This window comes from Echiichthys vipera (assembly GCF_963691815.1).
Source record: "Echiichthys vipera genome assembly, chromosome: X".
In the NCBI taxonomy this organism is placed as follows: Eukaryota; Metazoa; Chordata; class Actinopteri; order Perciformes; family Trachinidae; genus Echiichthys; species Echiichthys vipera.
In genome coordinates this window covers 41,004,434-41,027,014 of record NC_139825.1, presented here as the reverse complement: position 1 = coordinate 41,027,014, position 22,581 = coordinate 41,004,434, and the positions used below count along the sequence as shown (strand labels likewise).

General features: G+C 39.6%; 1 protein-coding gene across 4 annotated transcripts in view; it reads left to right on the top strand.

Moving 5' to 3' along the window:
* Positions 1 to 22,581, top strand: part of foxp1b (forkhead box P1b) — a 170,573-nt gene that overhangs the window by 58,143 nt on the left and 89,849 nt on the right. For all 4 annotated transcript variants that reach the window (XM_083938877.1, XM_083938875.1, XM_083938876.1 and 1 more), the window contains exon 4: positions 2,121 to 2,187. The gene's annotated coding sequence lies outside the window, so the exon portion shown is untranslated. The remainder of the gene's footprint in view (positions 1 to 2,120; positions 2,188 to 22,581) is intronic.

The following is a 22,581-nucleotide window of genomic DNA, read 5'->3' as shown; positions in this document are numbered from 1 at the left end:
GCAGGTCATTGTCCAGAAAATTTACAGCGAGTGAGCGGGTGTATTGACGATGTTTCTATCATGTGGCTGGTGCCAAACTGGAAGAAAACAAACATCTGAGGGTGAAGAAGAAGGTTGATTTACACAAAGACAGAAATGAAAATGTCTAACTGGAGAAATTATGAAATTATCAGACAAATCCAAGGAAAAGCTCGGTTGTTTATGAAAAAATTACGAACCGGCTCTGTGTAATCTGTGGCATGTCCCGCCTCCTACACGCTTTTCAGGGGCCACCCCTCACCTAGAACAAATGTAGTATTACGTGAGTATATGTCTGACACGTTGTGACATGTGTTAAAGGGACTCTTGGGATAATGTCTGGACCTGGTAAATCCAAAATTGTCCAGAGTCCATATGAGGAAACAACTTTTCCAATGTTTTTCTTTGTCAAAAGTCTTTGTTGTTGCTATTTTCCACTTTGTTTAACACAGAACACCTACACCATCCTCTCAAGACTTTACAAGAGAACCTTGCAAAATGCTCCTTAGTTCCCTTTGTCTTTTGAAATTGTTGCATTTGGATTCATATTCTTAGCTTAAGCCTCTTACTGAGCATGCACATAACCCACCTAGGTGGGTAATTATCTCAACCAGGAGTTGTTCTATTCCCTAAAATATCAATGTGGGAGTGTGTGATGGGCTTGGTTTTCCCAACCGGCGAAGCAGCGTGTGCTTGTTTATCCTCACCCTACGTTCTCCGCACCCCCACTGTTCTAAATGGCAATATTACAGCTTTGTGCTGTTTGAAATGGAGACAATTATCTGTTTAGGCATTACAAGATGGGCATTATGTTACAAGGAGAAAAGGCGTACAGCTGCTATCAGGATCCCGTTGTTGCCTTTTCTCTCCGATACAAATTTTCCATCATTAAAATGATGGAACATTTATCTAAATGGATGTTATGGGTTTGGTAAACTCATTTAGCTCCCGGGGCTCTTTCAGGTGATGGGAATTAATGATGTTTAGGAGTTTGAAACTGAAAATATCTGTCATTTGTCACCACTCACCATTGATTTACGATTCCATTGATGATATGTTAATTGAAGTGTAATGAATCACAATAATAGGGTAGTTGTGTGGGAATGGTCCATTTTCGATGATTGTTTAGCCCTCAGTAGAGTTCAGAGTGAGCTGCATGTTGACTCGCGTTTTCAACAAGGGCATTTAACACATAATTAATGCTGAAACCGGACAAGTTGGGCCGGTGTGTTTTTCTTTTTTTTTTTTTTTTATCTTTGCTCAGTCTGCTTTAGATAAACACTTCCACACAATTGCCTGGCCTCGGTTTTGACTTCCAAATGTAAACGGCAAAAGGGAACAGTGGGAGAGGGAGTGTTTTTTTTTTACTTTCATATTTGGATATGCTTTAATGCTTTTATTCACATGCACCTGAGATATTGCCCCACAGTCACTTCTCAGTTTACCATAAAAATAAGATTTTGTTTCCTTCTCTTTTTGTCATCTTTCCTTGCCTGGGTTGAGTGCTCAGTTAGGAAAGCTGTGTGCATGCAGATCAGGGTTGCCCAGGGGGAGCTGAGTCAAATGCACAGCAGGTACAGGTACACTGTGTTCACCACCAGGGGGGTGGGGGAGTAGGGCCTCTACTGTAAGTTTTTGTCTTGCAAATAAACCTCTCACTCACATCAGACAGCACCATTGTTCATTTGTTATCATCAGTGGGTGTATCTGTAGTTAACAGACGGATGGATATGCAAGGATGAGTGTGACGGTGACAGTAGTAGGGACGTAAGTCGACTTCTGCCCTGCTTGGAGCTGAAATAATGGCTGCATGTTGCTAGCGGCAAAGGAAGGTACACTGACTGGCTGGTGCAGCTCCAGCCACACACAGGAAAGCAAACAACACAGGAATGCAAAGAATAGATTTATTTCTGATGATATCGCAGAACACGTATGAGACAGTGTCCGGGCACATTATCAATTGTAATCAACAGCAACTGGTAGGGAACATGTAGTATATAGTTATCACCATAAATTGTCGTGTGGGTGCTGTTGACAAGCATTATGGTCTGCAGTGGTAATTGTTTAATAATTCTGAATAATTGTCCATCTTGTTTCCGCAGGGCAAGGAGGCTGTTTTACCGTCGCAGGAACTGAAGATTGCTTTAAATAAGGAAGTCCTTGTAGAAGGTAAACACACCATCATTCTCTAGACTGTTGTTCCTACTTGTGTGTGGATGCTGTATTGAATTGGCTTAATAATTAACTGGATGCAGTGGGGTTTGTCTTGTTTGTGTACTGTATTTTGCAATGTGTATGTGCAGGGCCAGAGGGTGGGAGGGTTGGTGTGGGTATGGGGGGTTCGACAGGTGCAGTCTGTCTGTGGTTTGAGAAACTGCTGATTTGGTTACTAATAAAGGGACTAAGGTTGTCACAATACCAGCATTTTAAACTTCAATACAATACTAGTATAATAAACCAACAATCAATACCTAAGCACACAAAATAGGATCATTTTAAGACTTTTTTCATAAAAAGTCACTGAACACATACCAACACACGATGGATTTCTTCCCTGTTGTTTCCTTTGTGCAGTGGGGGGGTTGGGGTTCTTCTTATTTTCATAACTTCAATACTTGCAGTGCTATTGAATGTGGATATTGTATCATTCTGAAACACTTGGTATTGAAGGCACAGTTTCACTGAAGGTCAAAAAAGGAGTTAATAAGAAGTCGGTTGTGTGATACTTTTAAATCACTGTGCACTGTTGAAGAACTCCTATGAAATGAGGCCATGAGGACATAAGGTTGCCCACTGCAGAGATATCTGTCTGTTTGTCCATGTTGACATTTGTCGGGAAAAGCTGAAATATGGTAATGCCATGTTTACCAAACAAGAAGGGGAAGGTTTACCGCACTCATGCTTGTTATCTTTGGCATCTCAGCCATTCTGGTGGATATATCTTATGTTTGCTCCTCACACCTGTCTTCCTACCTGAGAAGGTTTGGGGCCCACAGGATGTGAACTTTTGTTTGGAGTGGCAATCCGGTGAGGAGTGTGTGTGTGTGTGTGTGTGTGTGTGTGTGTGTGTGTGTGTGTGTGTGTGTGTGTGTGTGTGTGTGTGTGTGTGTGTGTGTGTGTGTGTGTGTGTGTGTGTGTGTGTGTGTGTGTGTGTGTGTGTGTGTGTGTGTGTGTGTGTGTGTGTGTGTGTGTGTGTGTGTGTGTGTGTGTGTGTGTGTGTGTGTGTGTCTCTGTTGGCGGAAGTTAACACTTCAGGAGTGTCTGTTTTCTGTCTCAAACAGCTTCATCCACATCATATTTCTCTCATTCTATTTTTTGTCTATCTTTATCATGTCCTTCCTGTCTCTCGCTCACTCTCTCCCTCCATCAACATGTTGTGACTTGTACTGTAGGACACATAAATGACTGTGCATTTGAGCTTTGTTTGTTTACGGCTGTTACAGAGCAACAATGCTATTCTAAGTTATAAATTTGTGAGATGTAACTTTGGTATTTGAAATTGCAACTAGAAATTGAGTCCATTATATGATTATTCAAATATGCAACAACATGCCCTGTCCATGGGGGGATATCCAAACATACAGTAAAATTAGGAAGAATAACACAAGTCATTCTACTTGTTTTTCTTGTGGAAATATTAGTATTTTCATAGCATAATTTCCATATCCTTATTTCCAAGAACTTATGTTAATAGCTGATATTTTGTTTTCATGTTAAGTTTAAACAAAATGCTAGATTTGTTCATTAGTGTGCGTTATGCCTAGAATACATTTCTTTAAACAGCATTTAAAAAGAAAAGTACTAGAGCTGCAACGATAATTGACGATCGATTAGTTGTCAACAATTAAATTAATCACTAACTGTTTTGATAATCTTTTAATCATTTTGAGTCCTTTTTGTAAGAAAACTGAAATGATTTTAGCTTCTTAAATGTGAATATTGTGTGATTTCTTTACACCTATGACAGTTAACTGAATATATTTGGATTATGGACAAGATGGACAAGATCTGAGGATGTCACCTTGGGCTTTGGAAAACACTGATTGACATTTTTCACAATTTTCTGACATTGTATGTCACTAAATGATTAATTGAGAAAATGATCAAACGATAAATCAATAATGAAATCCTACAAGGGGATTTTCCAAAGAGAAGAGGAGGTTTTCCAAAGACAAACAGTTAAGCAACAAAAAATGTAGAATAAAAATGTAACAAATCCAATTAAATCTTATAGAGAAATGATGATTGCAATTCTGGGCTACTGTATGATTTTTAACACAAAGCTATCACTGATACATTATTCCCATCGTAAATATTCATCCGTGGAGTTTGGAAAAGGCAAAAGCAGCAGTAACTGTCATCGTTACAGTTAGCAATGGCTGTAGGATATCAGGCAGACTACTTTTCTCCTCATTATAAGAGAAGGCCCCTATCACCACAATATGTTAAACAGCCTATACTCCTCTTTTATTTGATTCAGACAATTACCCCCACATTTGGAAAACAGACTTGGAGCAAATTGAAGTGGAAGATTCCTGTTGCTGCTGTTTATCTGGAGTGCATTCTCTGCATAGTCAGGTCCACTTCAGCAGGCCCCTCAGCTGCCTGCTCCAGATGCAAGATCAGCCCTGAAATCCTCCAAATAGTTGTGTAATTAACGTTAATGTGGTAAAATCAGCCTAATGATTGACACAAGTTTCCAGTGTGATTTTGATTGCATTGCTAATGCAGAAATCCCTGCATAGCAGCTTATAGGATTACTGTCTTAAAGCTCTTTTTAAGGTGCTATAGACTCTAATGCAGTGTATGTGTTAGTGTTTGAACGCATGGTGTTCATTTGTTCCTAAACATGAACCAGCTATGCTTTTTAGAATATCATTATATATCATATCATATTTATCATTAATTGAAATGGAAGAAAAGTGTATTAGCCATCTGACAAAAGCTTTGATTTCGATATCTGGATTTCTTAACATCATATAGACATATCTGTGCGATAGGGCTGCCTCTGTGTGTAGGCTTGTTTTCTTTGGTCAATTTATTCAGACCTGATGACATCCATTTCTTCCCCGAAAAAAAAGTGCTTCTGCTTAGAAATATCCTCAGATTCCCCCAAACATGTTTCTCTGTTTTGAGTGCTTCAAAAATGTTATCGTCTCATGTTGGACTTAATTAGAATTTCATGAATCCATGTAAGGGAGAGAAGAACATTCCCGCTTTTTGTAATTTGTCCGTTTGCTGTAAATGCTTTGGTTTATATTGACTTAGTTTTAGCTGTTGAGGTTGCTTTATTTAATCCACTTTTCATGGGAGTGTTGAGAATAAACAAGTGGATTCATGAGCTGGACCCACGGAAAGGTCGTGTGGAGATTTATGCTGGGATGAAAATAGGGCCTGTGTAATAGTTCCCTTGACTGCATTTATTGCTTATTTTAAAAAAAGTAATTTCTTTATATCAGCATCAAGCTGAAAATTGCCATGTATTAGTATTAGGCTTGGTAAGCTTCTAATTCCGTGGCATTTACAGCTGGCTGTGTTTCCATGCATTTATAACACTTTGATTCTTAAGAGCTCCTTTAATCGCTTATGCCTAGCTTGGAACATAATAAACAACTCGCTGTAGCAAAAGTGCCACATGGGGGAGATTTCTAGCAAGAAAGTTAAACGCTTCTGTCACTGGCGGTTTTGTTGCTGTGTTTTTCATGCACTCTAAGTACCATAATCTACTCTCCGAGCTTGGCTGCTGTAGTTAAAAACAGTGACAGGCAGAATAGATGCAAGGCAGCGTGAAAATGAAAAATTATTGTCCCTACAAAGACGTCATAATGGAGACCCAGGCAGAGCTATAAAGCGGCGTGCTTCTGCCTTTTCCTGTTGATTGAGATCACAGGATGTGTCGAAGCCTTCTAAACACCCTCACCTGACCGTTGTCTGCTTTTCCTATCTGATGCTCTGCTCCCGTGGCCACATCAGCTGCTATCTGAACACACACTGGCAGATCGCCCGCTTCTGTATTGTCTGGCTAAACAGTTAAATGCATGCCTTATGCTAAATGCAATATGTCACACAATAGAGCAACATTCTTATTTTCTCTTGCATCTCCAAAAACTCTCATGTGAATTATCTTCTTCTCTGAGGGAGAAAGAATCACACTGATAATGTTATCACAGATGTGTTATCTGGAAGCTACTTAAAATATCTTTTTGAGGGAAAGGCGTTTGGCAAGTTTCAATCTATTTTTCTATCAGCATCAAACAGACATGTCTTCTTTTGGTCTGAAACATATTGACAGACGTATAAACTCTGGTCTGCGAGGGGAGCAAGGAGCTTTAATAATGTCTTTCTGCTACCAGGTGCAGACAGCTAACGTGACATAGTCTTTGTGTGTGAGATTGACTGAGGCGACAGGAGTAAGCAAATTCCATCCGCAGATGAGTTGTCTTACAGTGAGATGAAAAGGAAATCACAAAAGTTAGAAAAAAAAGTGTCTGTGCTCTGTTTTTTAGATTTGGCCTTGTGTCTCTGCTTCAGAAAAGATGAAATAGAACTAATAACATGGATTGATTTGTTGTCTTCTGAGCAAAATTACTACACCAATTTTTTTTTTGTGGTAACCCAGGCCAGCATCTGTCAGACTACTTGTACTTCAAAACAATATACTGTACTAAAACTGGTGGAATATCACATAACACTTAATATATGTACAAATTTCTCCCCAAAACAATATTATACATGTATATATTGTTTGTGAAACATTAAAAGGGACAGTTATTTATGGTTCCCAGTCTAAAGAAGGTCTCTGACTATGTAAGGGAATTAAATAAAAGTTCCTACAAGACGCAGTCTTTCTTATTTGGATAGTTTTGACTTTGTTGCAATCACTTCATGTCATGGTAAATATCACTTTGGCAGTCCTTTGCTTTCTCCGTTTATTTTAGAAAACAAATCCCTTTTAGGGATAAAGCACCTGGTGGGGCTACTTAATGGAATGGCTTCAGCCCTACGCAAATAAACAGCTTGCATTTTTGGTGTGAGATTAGGAATGAGGCTGAGAGAGAGAGAGAAAGAGAGAGAGAGAGAGCTGCAGTGAGGTGGGTAAAAACCAAACAAAGAAAGTCAACATGTGGAGAGGACAGAAGTGGAGAAGTTGCACGTCTACTTCCAACTATAGTTGGCTGTATGTGAACATTGGCACGTTGTGAGCTTTGAACCTGGGTAAGACCTCATCCTGAGGTAAAGCTCTTTTTTTAATAGCTGGCCAGTAAGTCAGCAGGGTATTATTCAAAAGGGTTGGGAAATATCTGAGTCTTTCTTTTCTGCACATACAAAGTAGGTGTTAATGCCTTTTGTTAACCTAAAAAGATAGCGTGGTTACCAGAGACAAAAAAAGGGAGTGAACAGGGAGGAGAATAAGTGACCAGTGAAACATGCAGCAGAATGACTGTTACATTTCTCTAAAAGAACTTCACATGCTGTGGAAATGAGTAAGACATTAAGCCTTTTAAACCAGGCATATCAAATAGTATCTGTTATTTTTATTCAACCATTAGTTTCCCCACTATTAGACGATTTACAATTAGGTTCCCACTCATCCTCTTGTTGGATTGTCAGGATAATGTTAACATAATTTGAATAGTGAATCAGAATTCAGCAGTTAAGTGAAACAAATATGTGGTTCTACAGGCTTGACGGAGAGCTACACTAGCTGGTCAACGTCACACACACATAGAACCACACACACACACACACACACACACACACACACACACACACACACACACACACACACACACACACTAGGCAGATAGGCTAGCACTAGTCAGTTACGTTAGCTCTCTAAAATTCGTACTGGGCCTTTTACTCTCCCATTGTTTTGTTTGATAAAAAGTAATTGAAGGAGGATAAGCTAAGCTCTTGCTAAGTTCACTCAGTTTAATCAAAATACATATGTGTACAATTAATGTAACATATTTCATAATTTTCTGCAAACCTCTTTTGTGAGCGGGGTATATGAAACGGTTGAATGAAAGTGAATAGTTCATCTGCTTCACTTGATACTGTCACCAACAGTTTGCGGATGAACTTCAGGCCATTGTAATGAATTGATTTTTCCAAGGAAGTTTGCCATTTCTGAATGCTGGTGTGACTGAATCTTAAATCATAACTGTGTCTGTAGTTTTGATTTACTTTTACTCAGGTAAAGTTCTTGTGCTTGTTTATAAGAACACAGTGAGTGCATGAGAGGCACTGAGAATTTTGGAAAAAAGTAAATTTTTAGAAACATCATATTAGCCCCTTGCTCTCAATTCAGTGTCGCCAAAAACAACATTTACATATTTTTCTGTTAGTGATTTTATAAGAGCATTGTTTTCAGATTCATCCTCTGTTATGAGTGTTTTTAAACAGTACAGTCAGTATCTGTGAAAGATGGTGACTAAGTGTGACGGGAAGGCCAAAGCGGAGAGGAAAATGTGCATTTTCACATGTAACTGCCTCAGTGTAGACATGGCCAGAGGGGGCCACTGAAAGCCAGAGGCTATTTCTACCCAAATGTGGGTTTATTTATGTAATCAAATGAAAAAAGGTGGAGGCATTTTTTAAACTGATATTTATTTACAGTTTTTCTCTTTTGCTGTGGTTTTAGCCTTGGCTCCTGCATTGTTTTCATAAACAAAGTCTCTGTGGCTGGCTAGAAAAAACACAGGACTGCTCAGTGCACTGAAAACAGGAATGACAAACACCATTAGCTGAAAAATTTCCATCTCATTGCAACTATGTTATTGTTTACTTTACCATACACATCCTAATATGGTTACCTCCCTGTCAAAGCGGGCCGGAGCAGAGCTGAGGGGCCCTCGCAGGGAGACGCTTTCAGCTGCCACTTAGACAATAAGAAACAAATGTCACAGCCCGGCAAAATAGCCTGGCTTTCACAGCCTTACAGTACTTGGCCTTCCACACTGCTTGGTGCAGGCTCCCTTGTGATATTTATCTACTCTCCAATGTTAGATGCCCTCACAATGTACCCCCCACCCATCTCCTTCGCTGCCCCCTCTCTTCTGCTCTTTCTTCTCTTCCTTCTGTCTTTCTTTGTCTGTATTTCTCCATCGATCTCTGTCCCTGTCCTGGTGTTAGCTGTGTGTAGGCTGACTGATGGGCCTCTGTTTGCGTTGTTGAGTTATTTATCAGGGGGTGGGGTGGGTGTGTGGGGTGTTTGGAGTGGCTGCTGCCTCCTCCATGTGGCCAGGCAGAGGCCAGTTCAGCTGCAGGTCACGCCCTGGCCCAAAGCCGACCCTGCATTTGAACTGGGAACATCTTGGCGATGCTTAGAGACCCTTGGACAAACCCAGAAATCTTCGGATGATGTAGAGGAAATGCAGCATTCATAAATTTGCTGAAACATCATTTGTTGTTGTTCATTTGTGCCAATGTAGTATTTCTTATTGCAAATTGAACAAAGTAGTGGTGTATAACCTTTGAATTCCAGGAACATTTGCGGATTTGTGTTTGTAGCAGCAACAGCAGTTTGTTTAAAACAAGTTGAAGTGAATATTTCATTTGCAGTAAAGTCAGTACAAAATCCAGATAAAATATCCAAATCATATAAGTCAAATTGCCAATGATCTGGGAGTATTCTCAGTGGATAGCCAGTATATAGGCGATTAGGCATTAAGGGTCAGTTAACCTCACTGAAGCTTAGTCTGGCAGGAGGTGGAAATAGGGTTCTTTCAGATGCATGGGCTTACTTGTCCCCAGTTGGTGGAGGATGATGGCAGCCTCACCTCAATCCTAAAATCCTCACGTTTATGATATTTGCCCAGTATTATCTGTGCCTGTGGATGAATGGGAGGACAGAGCATGAGGAATGCAGAAGGTCAGGCTGCGTGATTTACACAGTACAGAGCCAGAGAATCCCTGGGAAAATACTTGGGCCGGGATCAAACAGACATCATGTGATATGTTCTTAACACTGACCTTTAAAGTCATGCATTTTACTGCTGCCCTCTGGCAAAGGATGCGCTAAGTGTAAAACGTTTTGTATTTATTTAAAAAATAACTAAAAGTTATGGAAACAATCATTTTGTGTTGATTTATGTAGTTTTAAGTGCTGTCAGTCAGTTCTTTGCAAAAGGATGCAGTCATGTGCAATAGAACTTGTTGAGTGCTGATGATATTTTTTTGTTTATCTGCTATTAAACAAGCCAGTATTTTTTAATATGAGTACACATTATTACTCAAAACAGTCACTTTTTTGAATTTCTAGAAAATATTTAGGAGACACAGTTTTCACCTTATTGGCCAAAGGCCAGTGTGTAAGTCACATTACACTTTTCGACCTAGACATTTTGAGGGCCGGTTCAGAGCCGGCGCCCAATCTTGAACCGGTTCTTCCTGTTTTTTGACACCGGCTCTCGGCTAGGAAAACTAATTTTAGAATTTGTGCATTTTATTGTTATTTTTCATCAAAATTAACAACTTTTCTAAAAAGACATGCCTTCTTTAGTATTCTTAATCAAAGGAGAAACACGGTTTAAGTTAAGTTTTAGAAATGTTTATTCACAGTTATGCAGAATATTTATACAAAGTTCCTTTCAGTACTCAAGCTATTTACTTATCCACCACTTAAGTGCAATAATTGTATCTAACTGCTCATTTCTGTCATATACAGTCATGCGTATTTTATCTTATACATTTCCTCTACATTTAACTTATCTGATTTAATTTTCTGTGAATCTACCTCATATATATTTGACTAAGAGTTTATTGCTTACTGTTTATTGTTTTTTTATACTTTCTGTATTTAGTTACTAAGAGTTTATTGGTTATCCTTTACTGTATTTTTTATACCTCCCTTGTGTTTTTGCAAGCTGCTGGAAATTCAATGTCCTTGCGGGAGTCATCCCAAAGGATCAATAAAGAGAAATCTAAGTCTAAGTCTTAGTCTTATCTGTTGTAATGGCAGTTTTCATTGATCACAGCTCCAGCTTGCAGTCATTTGATTGTGACGTTGTCTGTAAAGAAATACATCGGTGGATCATTAATTTTAACTGCAATGTGGTAGGAGGTGGTAGGTAGTAGGTAGAAGAGTGTCTAGGTAGGGTTAGCTAACATTAACGTGTTTGATAATTACCTTTCTTTTCAGACAAAATCTCCTTCCATAGTATTGAAGGCAAGCAGTACAAGTGTGTTGTAGTCCACCATTGTTGTTGTTATGCTTGAAGTGGCCTTAAAGGAAAGTTATTCAGTCATATAATTGCACATCTTGGCTGCAGGAAGAGAAAAGGGCATCACACCAAAATTGTGTAGCTACATTTATCCTAGTAAAAAAAAAAGTGAAGCTTTATTCCTTTATTCGTCTCTGGGCTCTCTAGCCTGTGGAAAACCGGTGGAAAACAGGTTCTGAGAAGGTTACCAAGTTGAACCAACGGGGATCCAGCACCAGCACCAGCACCAGCGCAGCACTAGAACTAGGTCTCGGTTGGTGGAAAAGGGGTAACAGTAACTGTGACATTTGAGAAGCACACCGAGGGAGCTTTAATTAAGTGGTCAACTACGTTAAAAATTTGAACCAGTGATGATTTCAATGATAACAGTTCCTGCATTAAGTTTAAATTATTTATTTAGTATTGTTAAAGCCTAAGTATCATTTCTACCATTGCAGTCCTATTTTGTTGATAAGCTTATGGCACTGACCTGTTTTTTGTTTATTTCTGATGGGAAAGACTATACCCTCTTTGACGTTAATGAACTTTGTGAAAGAGTTGTTTGCTGGCTTCAAGGTCATTTTCTGAGAAGGGCAGCCGGTTTTCTTATAAACATATTTACAGCCAAAGATGTGTAAACACTATAAATGTATACAGGTGGAGCATGGGGCCAGACTGGCATATTTTCCTGTTTTCTCTTTGTTTTTTTTTCTGACCTTTCTCCTGTGACACACATAAAAGCTGCGGTGTGCATGTGTATTTTTTTCTGGAAGCCTTTTAAAGTAATATACACACCAAAAAATGCTGGAAAAAGACTCTTAGAAAGCATAATGATGTGCCTATACTGAGAGGGGAGAGAAGGAGAGGAGAGGCAGATAGCAAGGCAAACGCAGGACTGGTGGGGGCTTTAAATATAAATTAATGGAATGTTGCTCAGGCACATCTCTGGGTGTAGTGTAGTGTTGAAAAATAAAATTTATGTTGCCGGCTACTAGCCGTGAAGGTGCATTTGGACTTAGTATCCTTTAATTAGAAGTGAGATATTAGCATTTCATAGGGCTTTATGCTGGGCGAGGGGATCGGCTGGCCACCGCGCCTTCATTAGCCAGCTTCTCTGTGTAATGAGTGCCATCATTAGCTGATGGAGTGGATTTGCCCTAGCTCTACCTTGAAAGGCACATCTCTTACATACTTGCAAGGAATAAGGCCTTTTAATGGATTTCTTAATGAATGAAATAACATGCCACTTCTTTAAAATTTGAAGCATGCATTCCTGATGATGTACACCACTGCTGCATTTGACTTTTTTTAATTAAACTAATAGCAAAATACTTATATTGAGAATAGTAAAAAAGAAAGGCGGGCTTGGTGGTGGTATAACTTACATTTTCCACACACAAAAAAGTTCACCTTTTATGTCGTACAATCCATCATAAATTCAGAATTATACGGATTGTGTGTGTGTGTGTGTGTGTGTGTGTGTGTGTGTGTGTGTGTGTGTGTGTGTGTGTGTGTGTGTGTGTGTGTGTGTGTGTGTGTGTGTGTGTGTGTGTGTGTGTGTGTGTGTGTGTGTGTGTGTGTGTGTGTGTGTGTGTGTGTGTGTGTGTGTGTGTGTGTGTGTGTGTGTGTGTGTGTGTGTGTGTGTGTGTGTGTGATTTCTGTCAGAGGTCTGAGGAAGTGCTCTCTGAGCTACAGTGCTTAAAAAACTCACCATGTTTATCAGGGGAAAAAAAGGCAGGACAGCTATTGGATAAACCTGACTGACTTATATGTGTGTCTGTGCAGGAGTGTGTGCACGTTCAACAACAGTCAAGACAGTCAGAGAGGAGGTGCTTTTTGTGATATGAAAGTCTCCCTAAGCCTTCGGCTGCAACTCCATTCTCAGAATCAGCCGTGAAGTGATTAGTATTTTATTGATGAGCTCCTGAAGTGGCAAGTGTGGGAAATTGGATCTTTGATCTCCTGGAGTTTGGGAAATATATCCTCAGAGTGTGGAGCTGTTCAGGTAAAACACCCCCAACCCTCCTAGCAACACACACACAAACACACACACACACACACACACAAACACTCACACACACACACACATCCACACGCAAACACGTGGAGACAGACAGTCATGACGTTTGGGAGGGATATTCCTCCCCTTCTCCAAAACACATATTTGTTTTGGATGTTTTCACTGAGAGTCTACATGGTGATTACAGATGTTCATTAACAAAATTGCGTATTTGTTTTAAACTTTAACCAATCACTTTGATATGCTAATTACAGTGTAATTTAATTTGAGCCCTGTAACGATGATGCTGTTATTATGGACATAAATGATGCAGTTAAGCTGAGAGTAATCTCATTTGCATACTGTACATGCCAGTAAATTAAGCCCTTTCCTGCGTTGCTTCAGCTTTAATTTTCCACCCCTTTTCACACAGCATCCCTCAGCCCCTGCCTAATAGCAGGCCAGCTTGTTTGATGTGGAGAGCCGCTTCCTCACACTAAATCTAGTCACAATATCTAATACATAAAGGCTCTCATTATAACTCTGAGTGCTCTTTTAAGAACTTGGTATTAATAAGCAGGCAAGGTTTTCATACTTTGTATTGGTACACAAACACAGTTTTGTCCCCTGCTATAATCATCTCCAACATTCCCTAATCTACATGTGAGAAATAAAAACTATCATGGTTGTGATAACGATGTACCCGGGAATAGTTAAAGAGCATCTAATCATATTGTATATGTCCTCTCCCATGTGTTGATCAGAGATATCTTCAAAGAGGTGATTGCATTTTGATATTCAGCCTTTGAAAATAGATGAAGGGCATTTGGACGTGTTTTCTAACTAACACATTTTCCCCCTCATAAAAACTAATTGAAAAATATTGCCTTATTGTATGTTTAGAGCAAATAATTTGGTTTCTTTTCTTTGTACTAATGCTTTTTGATGTGTGTATAAAAGAGGCATATTTCTGACAGGGGACACGGCCAGGCTTGATAAAAGCTCCTGTGTCTTCATTAGAGAAGCAGCACCTCATGGTGTCTGATTGTCTGATGTTTGCAGTGAGAAGGTAAACATGTTTGTCATACAGGGGTGTATTTATGCTGATCAAACATGTTGGATAGGCCGCGGTGAATGTTAAGGACTTTGGCTCTGCACAGGGCTCAACAGCTCTGTGGACATACAGGCTGTATAGTCTAAACCTGCCCTTACATCCCCTGCTTACCAACTCTCCTTTTCCGTTCTGAAGGTGGGTTAGGAGGGTGGTTTATGGACTTTAACACTGACAATACAATTGCCCTTCACTGGGAATGCTTTTTTACCATAAAGAATATTATTTTTCTGCCAGCCAATTTTCTCTGTTAGTCTCTAATTGGCTACATAAATCTCGGCCGTTGAGGGTGAGAAATGTTGCAGTGTCACACAGTGTAATCTTCACCCTTATTTACCAATTCATTAAGATTCATTGATGCAGGATCGGGGAGAGGAAATGACAACATAAATCAGGCCTCCAACATAATGACCCTAATCAGTTGGGAATTGCAGAAAATGTCATGATGAACTATGTCCTTGTATTAGTGCCACTGTACATTGTGCTGCTTTATGAGTGGGACGCATCCTCCTGACATGGGCTGTATTTAACAAAAAAGGAGTTGTTAAAACCTGATTCCATTAAAACGCAGAAATTCATGTAAGGTCTTTTGGTATTTAGCCCCTCGCCCTTTATCTTTAGTTTAACTGCCTAATGGAAGGCACAAACTCCCTTCCTTTTTAACCCCTCTGTGTCCTCTCTCTGAGAAGCTGGGGCTTTTAAAATAATAGCACGCTTCTCAGGCAGAAGTGACTCCTGTACCACGTAGAGGAAGAATTGCTCCTTCAGAAGCAGCAGGAGGGGTCAGTTGGTAAGGCCACTCCCATAGCAATGACAGTGAATGACTAATGCTTGGTGCACACTAGAGGATTTTCAACTCTTGACTGGTTTTAAAAACATGAGACCACAGACTTAAGGACAGATTTAACTGATTATTTTATATTTTAATCTTAAGAACACACACACCAGAAGCCATTAAAGAAGCACCATACTGTTGCCATAATTCCACAAGCTTGCCCTCCTTTTCTGCTGTCCCACTGGCTCAGGAGTAGGTTCTCCGCGGTAGTTGGTGATACTGATGTTACACAGTGTTTGGGCATACACTGATTATATTTCTTGCCCATTTTTCATTTCATATCATTTCTTTAAAAAAATAAAATAAAATAAAAACAAAAGAATCCATTCGTCACCTGACAAGACGATGGTACAGGATTTAATTTCAAAGTGAAAAGCAAAAGTGCAGAATCTGATCATTTATATCACCATGTGTGTATATTGTTCATGATAGATAATCTATGTGTTTTCTTGCCAAAGTCACTAGCAGCTCAGAATCTAGTTTCTGGTCTATTGTCTATATGAGCCTGTAGTGAGTCTGATGCCTTTTTTAAAAGTCTTTAACACTTGAAGGTGAGATACTATTGAAATTAAATATCCATTGCACTACCATGCCATGATTTGTGTGTAAAGGACTTGTTCTTTGTGTGAGTAACTTAAAACAGACCTTTAGTTGTGGTGTGATTTTGTCTATAAAAAAACATTAAATAGGAATTATATGCTAATAATTATTTAAATAGCAGAGTTTAGGCCAGACCCCACATTGATTCCAGTTATTATGCATGACACTGAGAGGGGAATCATAATAAATGCATCTACCACACTTGATGACTTACTCAACAGTAATTAGTGGCTTACTTTGTGTGTAAAGCGGTGGTTTACCACAAGTCTGTCTTGGTGATTTAACACAAGTGCAAAGCTTTTCCCAAAAATGATTAGGCTACATGTTGTCAGCTCACAGAGGAAGTGTGCACTCCAGTGAGTTGACAGCAGCTCTAATAATACTGTCCTCTCTTTGCGTAGGTACGCAATATTAATTAGACAAGTTTGTTAAGGCTAACCTTGCTTTTCCCAGGAAAATGCATCTGACACATTTCCTCTCCTCGAGTTCGCATTTCCATACCCACGGGAACAGCCCTTCCATGAATTATAGTAAAAATGATTAAAAATATATGACACACTTTAAGTAATGTTAAAACAATAAGCGCTGTTACAGATCCCATAGGATGCTGAGAGATTTAAGTTGTTTTTCTTTGCGTATGCATGTCTGACAGGTCTAATTGGTTAGATGAGCTTGCGGCAAGCAATGTCTGCTTTTTCCTATGCATTGAGCCTGTGGTCAGAAAAAAAGGCCCCATGTCTCCTGGCGTCTGTCCTCTTGCTGTAGTGTTAATGGGCATGAGCCACATGTGAGCGAGATTATCAAAGTCAAATGAAGGAGATTCACTGAGAAAATGTGTGGTGAACCACTCCTAAAAGAGGCTCCACATCCCCAAATTACTATTCCATTCATGTACAACCAGATTTAAACTCATTAGACATCTCTATTTACTTAGTCTCCATCGGCCCTAGTTGTACTAAAAATACCATGGCCTGCCTTACTTTGGCACATTCCGTCATTGTCTTTGCACAGCAGGCCTTTAGACCGAGGTGTTTCTCACTTGGCTCCATGCAAAGGAGACAAACTGGTTTGTGTATTTTCTGAAATTATGGATCAACTCAGCTTCACCACCGGGGTCTGCTTTTCTAGTACCCTTCTTATTGTTAATTTATCTGAGCTTGTGGCATAATAATAGGTTGATATTCACATGAATCCTCATACTCACTACTGCTTGGGTGTCAAGCCCCTTACTTCCACTCTTGGTGTAGTAATAGGTTTGGGATTCCAGATTTCATGCTTGAGAATCCTATCACAGTCGTCCCAAAGTGTTATAAATATGTGTTTGGCATGTTTGCTCATATTTTATGCCTCCCTTACTTGGGGTTAACTGTTGTGGAGATGGAAAACTATGGATTCTGTGTAGAAAAGCCTCGTTGGATGGCTTCAGCTTAGCAGATAGTAAATTTTTGTATTCATGAACAATTCATGCTCAAAGTGATGTACAGTATGGATGTCCTTACACTACATTACATACCTTGTCTTTTGTAATCACTACTTATTTTTGGTCAGTGAATTATTTGATGTAGCAAATGATGTGTTGAAGTCACACATAAATAAAGTAATCAAAGCCATGCACTTTGATTTATGATAGATAACATCTTTGTCCATTTATTCCCACCAAATTCCTTTCTTGGTGTTTTTTCACTCCGTACCCTGATGTTGTGAGTGCCAGCTCTCGGAGCGCTAAGACATCCTTTGTTATTTCCACAAACCCAGTTACTGAATAATTGAACAAGGTAAATGTTTAACATGTTTTTACAAGTTCCTTACTGTGCTGTTGTGAAGAGCCACTGTTTGTTGGGTCTGGAAGAAACACTTGGTTGCTTTGCTTGACAATAATGCGTTTCCATAGGAGACCACCTCGCCGTCTGGCTGCCCACCCCAACGTCTCCCAGCTTGTTCTCATTCACGGTGGTTTGCTAGCAGCTGCAACACACCAGCTTAATGCATCTTCAAATGTCAGAAGAATGACTTTTTGTTTATCTTGACTTGTGCTCGGCTGTTTATTTTAACCAGAGCTGCATTTGCATCGACCTTGATTCCCTAAAGCCTGGCCCCCTCTCCTCCCCTCCCAGAACCTGTTTACACTCTGTCTGCCCTGAGTGTCACCTAGGAAATCGGCTGATCATTCCACCTGGTTAATATTAAATGGCTCCTGCAAGGAGATGTGTTTGTTCATAAACACCCCCCCCCCCCCCCCCCCTCGCGCTCCTCCTGTTTACTGTAGCCATGGCAGCAATCACTTATTAAACAAACGGCTGCTGTGCTTGCCAGCATGAGTCGTCTGATTATACCCCGTACAAGGTCTGGGAAGAACTTCTATGTCTTTTTTGGTGCAAGGATGTGGGAGTGTATGATGGAGGTATAAGTTGCAGGGGTTGGGTGTGTGTGTGTGTTTGTACTATATTGTCACAGTAGTCTGGAGATATGCTTTGCTTATCTGTGACTTGGTTGAAGTAGCTGACAAGATTATATGGTTGTTTGGTGGGACTGTGAAGTCTTTTGTAAAGTCCTTTGGCAGAATGTCATCCCTACCGCTCCTACATTACACTGAGAAATTCAATTAGATTCAATTCAATTCAATTCAATTTTATTTATAGTGCCAAATCATAACAAAAGTTATCTCAGGACACTTTACAGAGTAGGTAAAGACCACACTCTATGACTTATTTATGATTTACACAGACCCAACAATTCCCCCGTAGAGTACGGTGGCAACGAAAACCTTCACTTTAACAGACAGGAACGTCAGACAGACCCAGCTCTGTGGAAGACGGACATCTGTCTTGACCGGTTGGGGAGGAAGAAAAGAAGAGAGAAAAGACGGACAGATGTACAGAGAGAGAGACAAACAGACACACTTCCAGAGATGCAAGCAACCAAAGAGCAACAGCAACCATAACAATATCTATAGTAATGTGAATATGACTTACATGTTATGGCAGTTAATACAGCAGAATAGTAGAAACAAGCACAACTAATGTGATAGAAAATTAAAATGATAATAATTATGGCAAACATGATCAATGATGAGTAGTGGCAATTGTAGCTACGATACAGCGAGACATACCACTGATGGTCTTTTTATGGCTACAAATTTATAGTTTATAAGACTAGTAACAGTATATATGAATAATAGTTATAGTAGTAGCAGGGAGTGTCATGCAGGACCACGGCAGCAGGCACCACCAACATCAGCAGAGACCAGCACACAGGACCACGGCAGCAGGCACCACCACGATCAGCAGAGACCTGCAAGACGACGAAGCACAAACAACTCCGGGGAAGAAGTTGAATTAGTAACATGCATTGATGAGACATGAATGATACAGACAGAGAGGAGAGAAGCTCAGAGTATCAGGAAAATGACTATCCCCCGGCAGACTAGGCCTATAGCAGCATCATTAAACAGAACAAAATCAACTTTAAAAATAACAACATAGCTGAGGGCTCGTAAGCCCTAGCTGTAAGCTTTATCAAAGAGGAAAGTTTTAAGTTTACTCTTAAATATGGGGACAGTGTCTGTCTCCCGAATAACACTTGGGAGTTTGTTTCGACAGGAGAGGAGCTTGGTAGCTGAAGGCTCTGCCTCCCCTTCTACTTTTGGAGACTCTAGGAACAACAAGTAGCCCTGCATTCTAGCCCGGCCAAGTACAATAACTTCAGTTTTATCTGAGTTTAACATCAGAAAATTGCAGGTCATCCAGGTTTTTATTTTCTTTAAACACATTTGAAGTTTAGCTAACTGATCGGTTTCTTCTGGTTTGATCGACAAATATAATTGTGTATCATCAGCATAACAATGAAAATTTATAGAGTGCTTCCTTATAATATTTCCTAAGGGAAGCATATATAAGGTGAATAGAATCGGTCCAAGGACAGAACCCTGTGGGACTCCGTGACTGACTTTAGTGTGCATGGAGAATTTGTCGTTAACATGTACAAACTGAGATCTATCTGATAAATACGACTTAAACCAACTTTATGTGGTTCCTTTAATGCCAATTAAATGCTCCAGTCTTTGTAGCAGGATTTGATGGTCAATAGTGTCGAAGGCCGCACTAAGATCTAGCAAAACAAGTAAAGAGACAAGTCCTTTGTCTGAAGCTAATTAGAAGGTCGTTAGTAATTTTACCAGTGCTGTCTCAGTGCTATGATTCATTTTAAATCCTGACTGGAAGTCCTCAAATAACTCATTATTATGTAAAAAGTCACACAGCTGATTGGCGACTAATTTCTCGAGGATTTTAGAGAGAAAAGGAACGTTGGATATGGGTCTTTAGTTGGTTAGTACCTCAGGATCAAGACTGGGCTTTTTAAGAAGATGATTAATTACAGCTACTTTAAAAGACTGTGGTACATATCCTGCTGATGAAGACATGTTAATCATATCTAATACAGGAGTGCTAACTAAAGATAACACTTCTTTTAGTAACCTAGTTGGGATAGAGTCTAGGAGACAAGTAAAAGGCTTTGATGCTGAAATATTAGAGGTTAATTTGTTAAGGTCAACTGTAGACTGTCAACTGTAGCAGTCCAAGAATATATCAGGTCGCACAGTTGTTTTTAGGTCATGAAGTCGTTACTACTGAGGGTTATATGAATACATGGCTCTCTGTCAGCCTGGCTACAGTGCTGAAAAGAAATCTAGGGTTGTTCTTATTCTCCTCTATTAAAGATGAGTAATAGGCTGCTCCGGCATTACGGAGGGCCTTCATATATATTTTTAGACTTTTATGCCAAACTAAGCGAGATTCCTCCAATTTAGTGGAACGCCATTTACTTTCCAATTTTCGCGATACTTGTTTTAATTCACAGGTTTGTGAGTTATACCATGGAGCTAACTTCCTCTGTTTTATTATCTCCTTTTTAAAGGAGTAACAGAGTCGAGTGTTGTTCGTAGTGAGCCTGCAACACTGTCAACAAGGTGATCAATTTCAGAGAAACTAACGTTAGTACAGGAATCCTGAATATAATGCATTAAATTAAATGCAGATGGAATCAATTCCTTAAATCTAGTTACAGCACTCCCCATTGTCACCTAATTAGTGTGTCTTCATCTCCACCCAAGAAATGTCGTGACTTTGTTGTGTGCTTGTGTAAATAGGGGCTGTGTGAGATTTCTAGAAAGTCTCCAACCGAAGTTAAGACTGAGGATTTTTTTTTTTTCTTTTTACACAATTTTAATTTAATGAGGATACATTTTTAATAGAGAACTTATTTGGGGGGAATAGTGATGTAGTACGTGATGATGGATTATTTAACATACAGCTTGTATTTGTCTTTTGACTTTTCCCTAGAATCAGAAGCCAAAATATAGCAGAACATGAGACTCTTAAGAAACCTTGAGAAACATTCTGTTGTTGTACCTTTCGTACATGCTGATGTGTTGTCTAGTCTAGTAACCAGACCGAACCTAAACAGCTCTATATTGAACCTCTTCCCATTGTCTCCTCCTTGGTGTGTCTTCATCTCCAACCCAATAAATGTTGTGACTTGTTGTGTGCTTGTGTAAACAGGGGCTGTGTGGGAACTCTGTAAATCCAAGCAGGTGGCTGCTGAGGCTTTACTGTTGTGAAGTTTATTAAAGCAATATTAGGTCTTATGACATGTTTTGGTTGAAAATATTCCTATTTAATTGTAACCTGAACTGCATTCAGTAGTGCACTCTTCCATCACATGTACAGATCATTTGCCACCATCTAACAAAAAAGGGGGGGATCCTCCGTCCATCAGACCGTCTTTATGTTTGACCTTGTTTTCATCATCAACCGTTCTCAAGAAAGCTTCAAGCATCAATACTGGAGGCCTAGAAATCGTCCTGTTACGAACTTGCAAGTTTTGAAAGGGCACTACACAACTCCCGTTAAATAGGAATTCAGTAAAACTACAACCCTGCACAGTGCATTCTCCTATCACATGTTTCATTTTATGGTTTATATATATATTTTTTTTACGATATTTAAGTTATCTAGCAGATATTAGCCTACAGCAAGTACACACTCTATAACTTTTTAACCCATCTGCTAGTTGGCAAGAGTTTTAATTAATCTCCTTCATTTATTATTTATCGGAAAAAAACATTTCTTTCGTAAAATGAGTTGTTCACTTTAAACCCTAAGCTTGCACACAGCCCACACTATCGGCTAACATTTTCAAAAGTACCTTTCCCAATTACTTTACTTGCTAGATAGCTAGCTCACAACATGACACATTTCCACTGTATGTATTAAATAATGGATTATATGATATGGTAGAAGATTAGTTTCCATCTGCATATGACATACAACCTGAGCAATTCCCCTATTTCCATTTTATTTTTATTCCCTTTAATTCCCATAAATGCCACACCTTAATATTCCCGGCATTTTGCAACCCTAGTCATGAACATTAAAGAAAAACAGAACACGGAGAAGGGTCAAGCACAGCTGCACGAGCCGACCCTACCTTGAATCGACTGCTGACTTGTTTGAGCTGTTGAATCCCAGGCAGGCATGACAGGGGGACAGGCATTAGATTTCCAGTGCGGGGGGGAGAGGCAGGGTTGATGAGCTCTGGCCGCCGGCTGTTCTTAACCTTCAACCTGTCTGGTCAGGTGGGAGACACGTGACTTTTGTTTGTACTGTACTCCCCATATTTGAGGCCGGAAAAACAAAACAGACTGTAAACAAACAGAAACTCTGACCTTTTTTTATTATCCAGTGTTTGTTCCAAACACTTGTTTTGTTTGGCAAGCAACTACCCCAAAGAACAGACAGGCATCTAATAATCACAG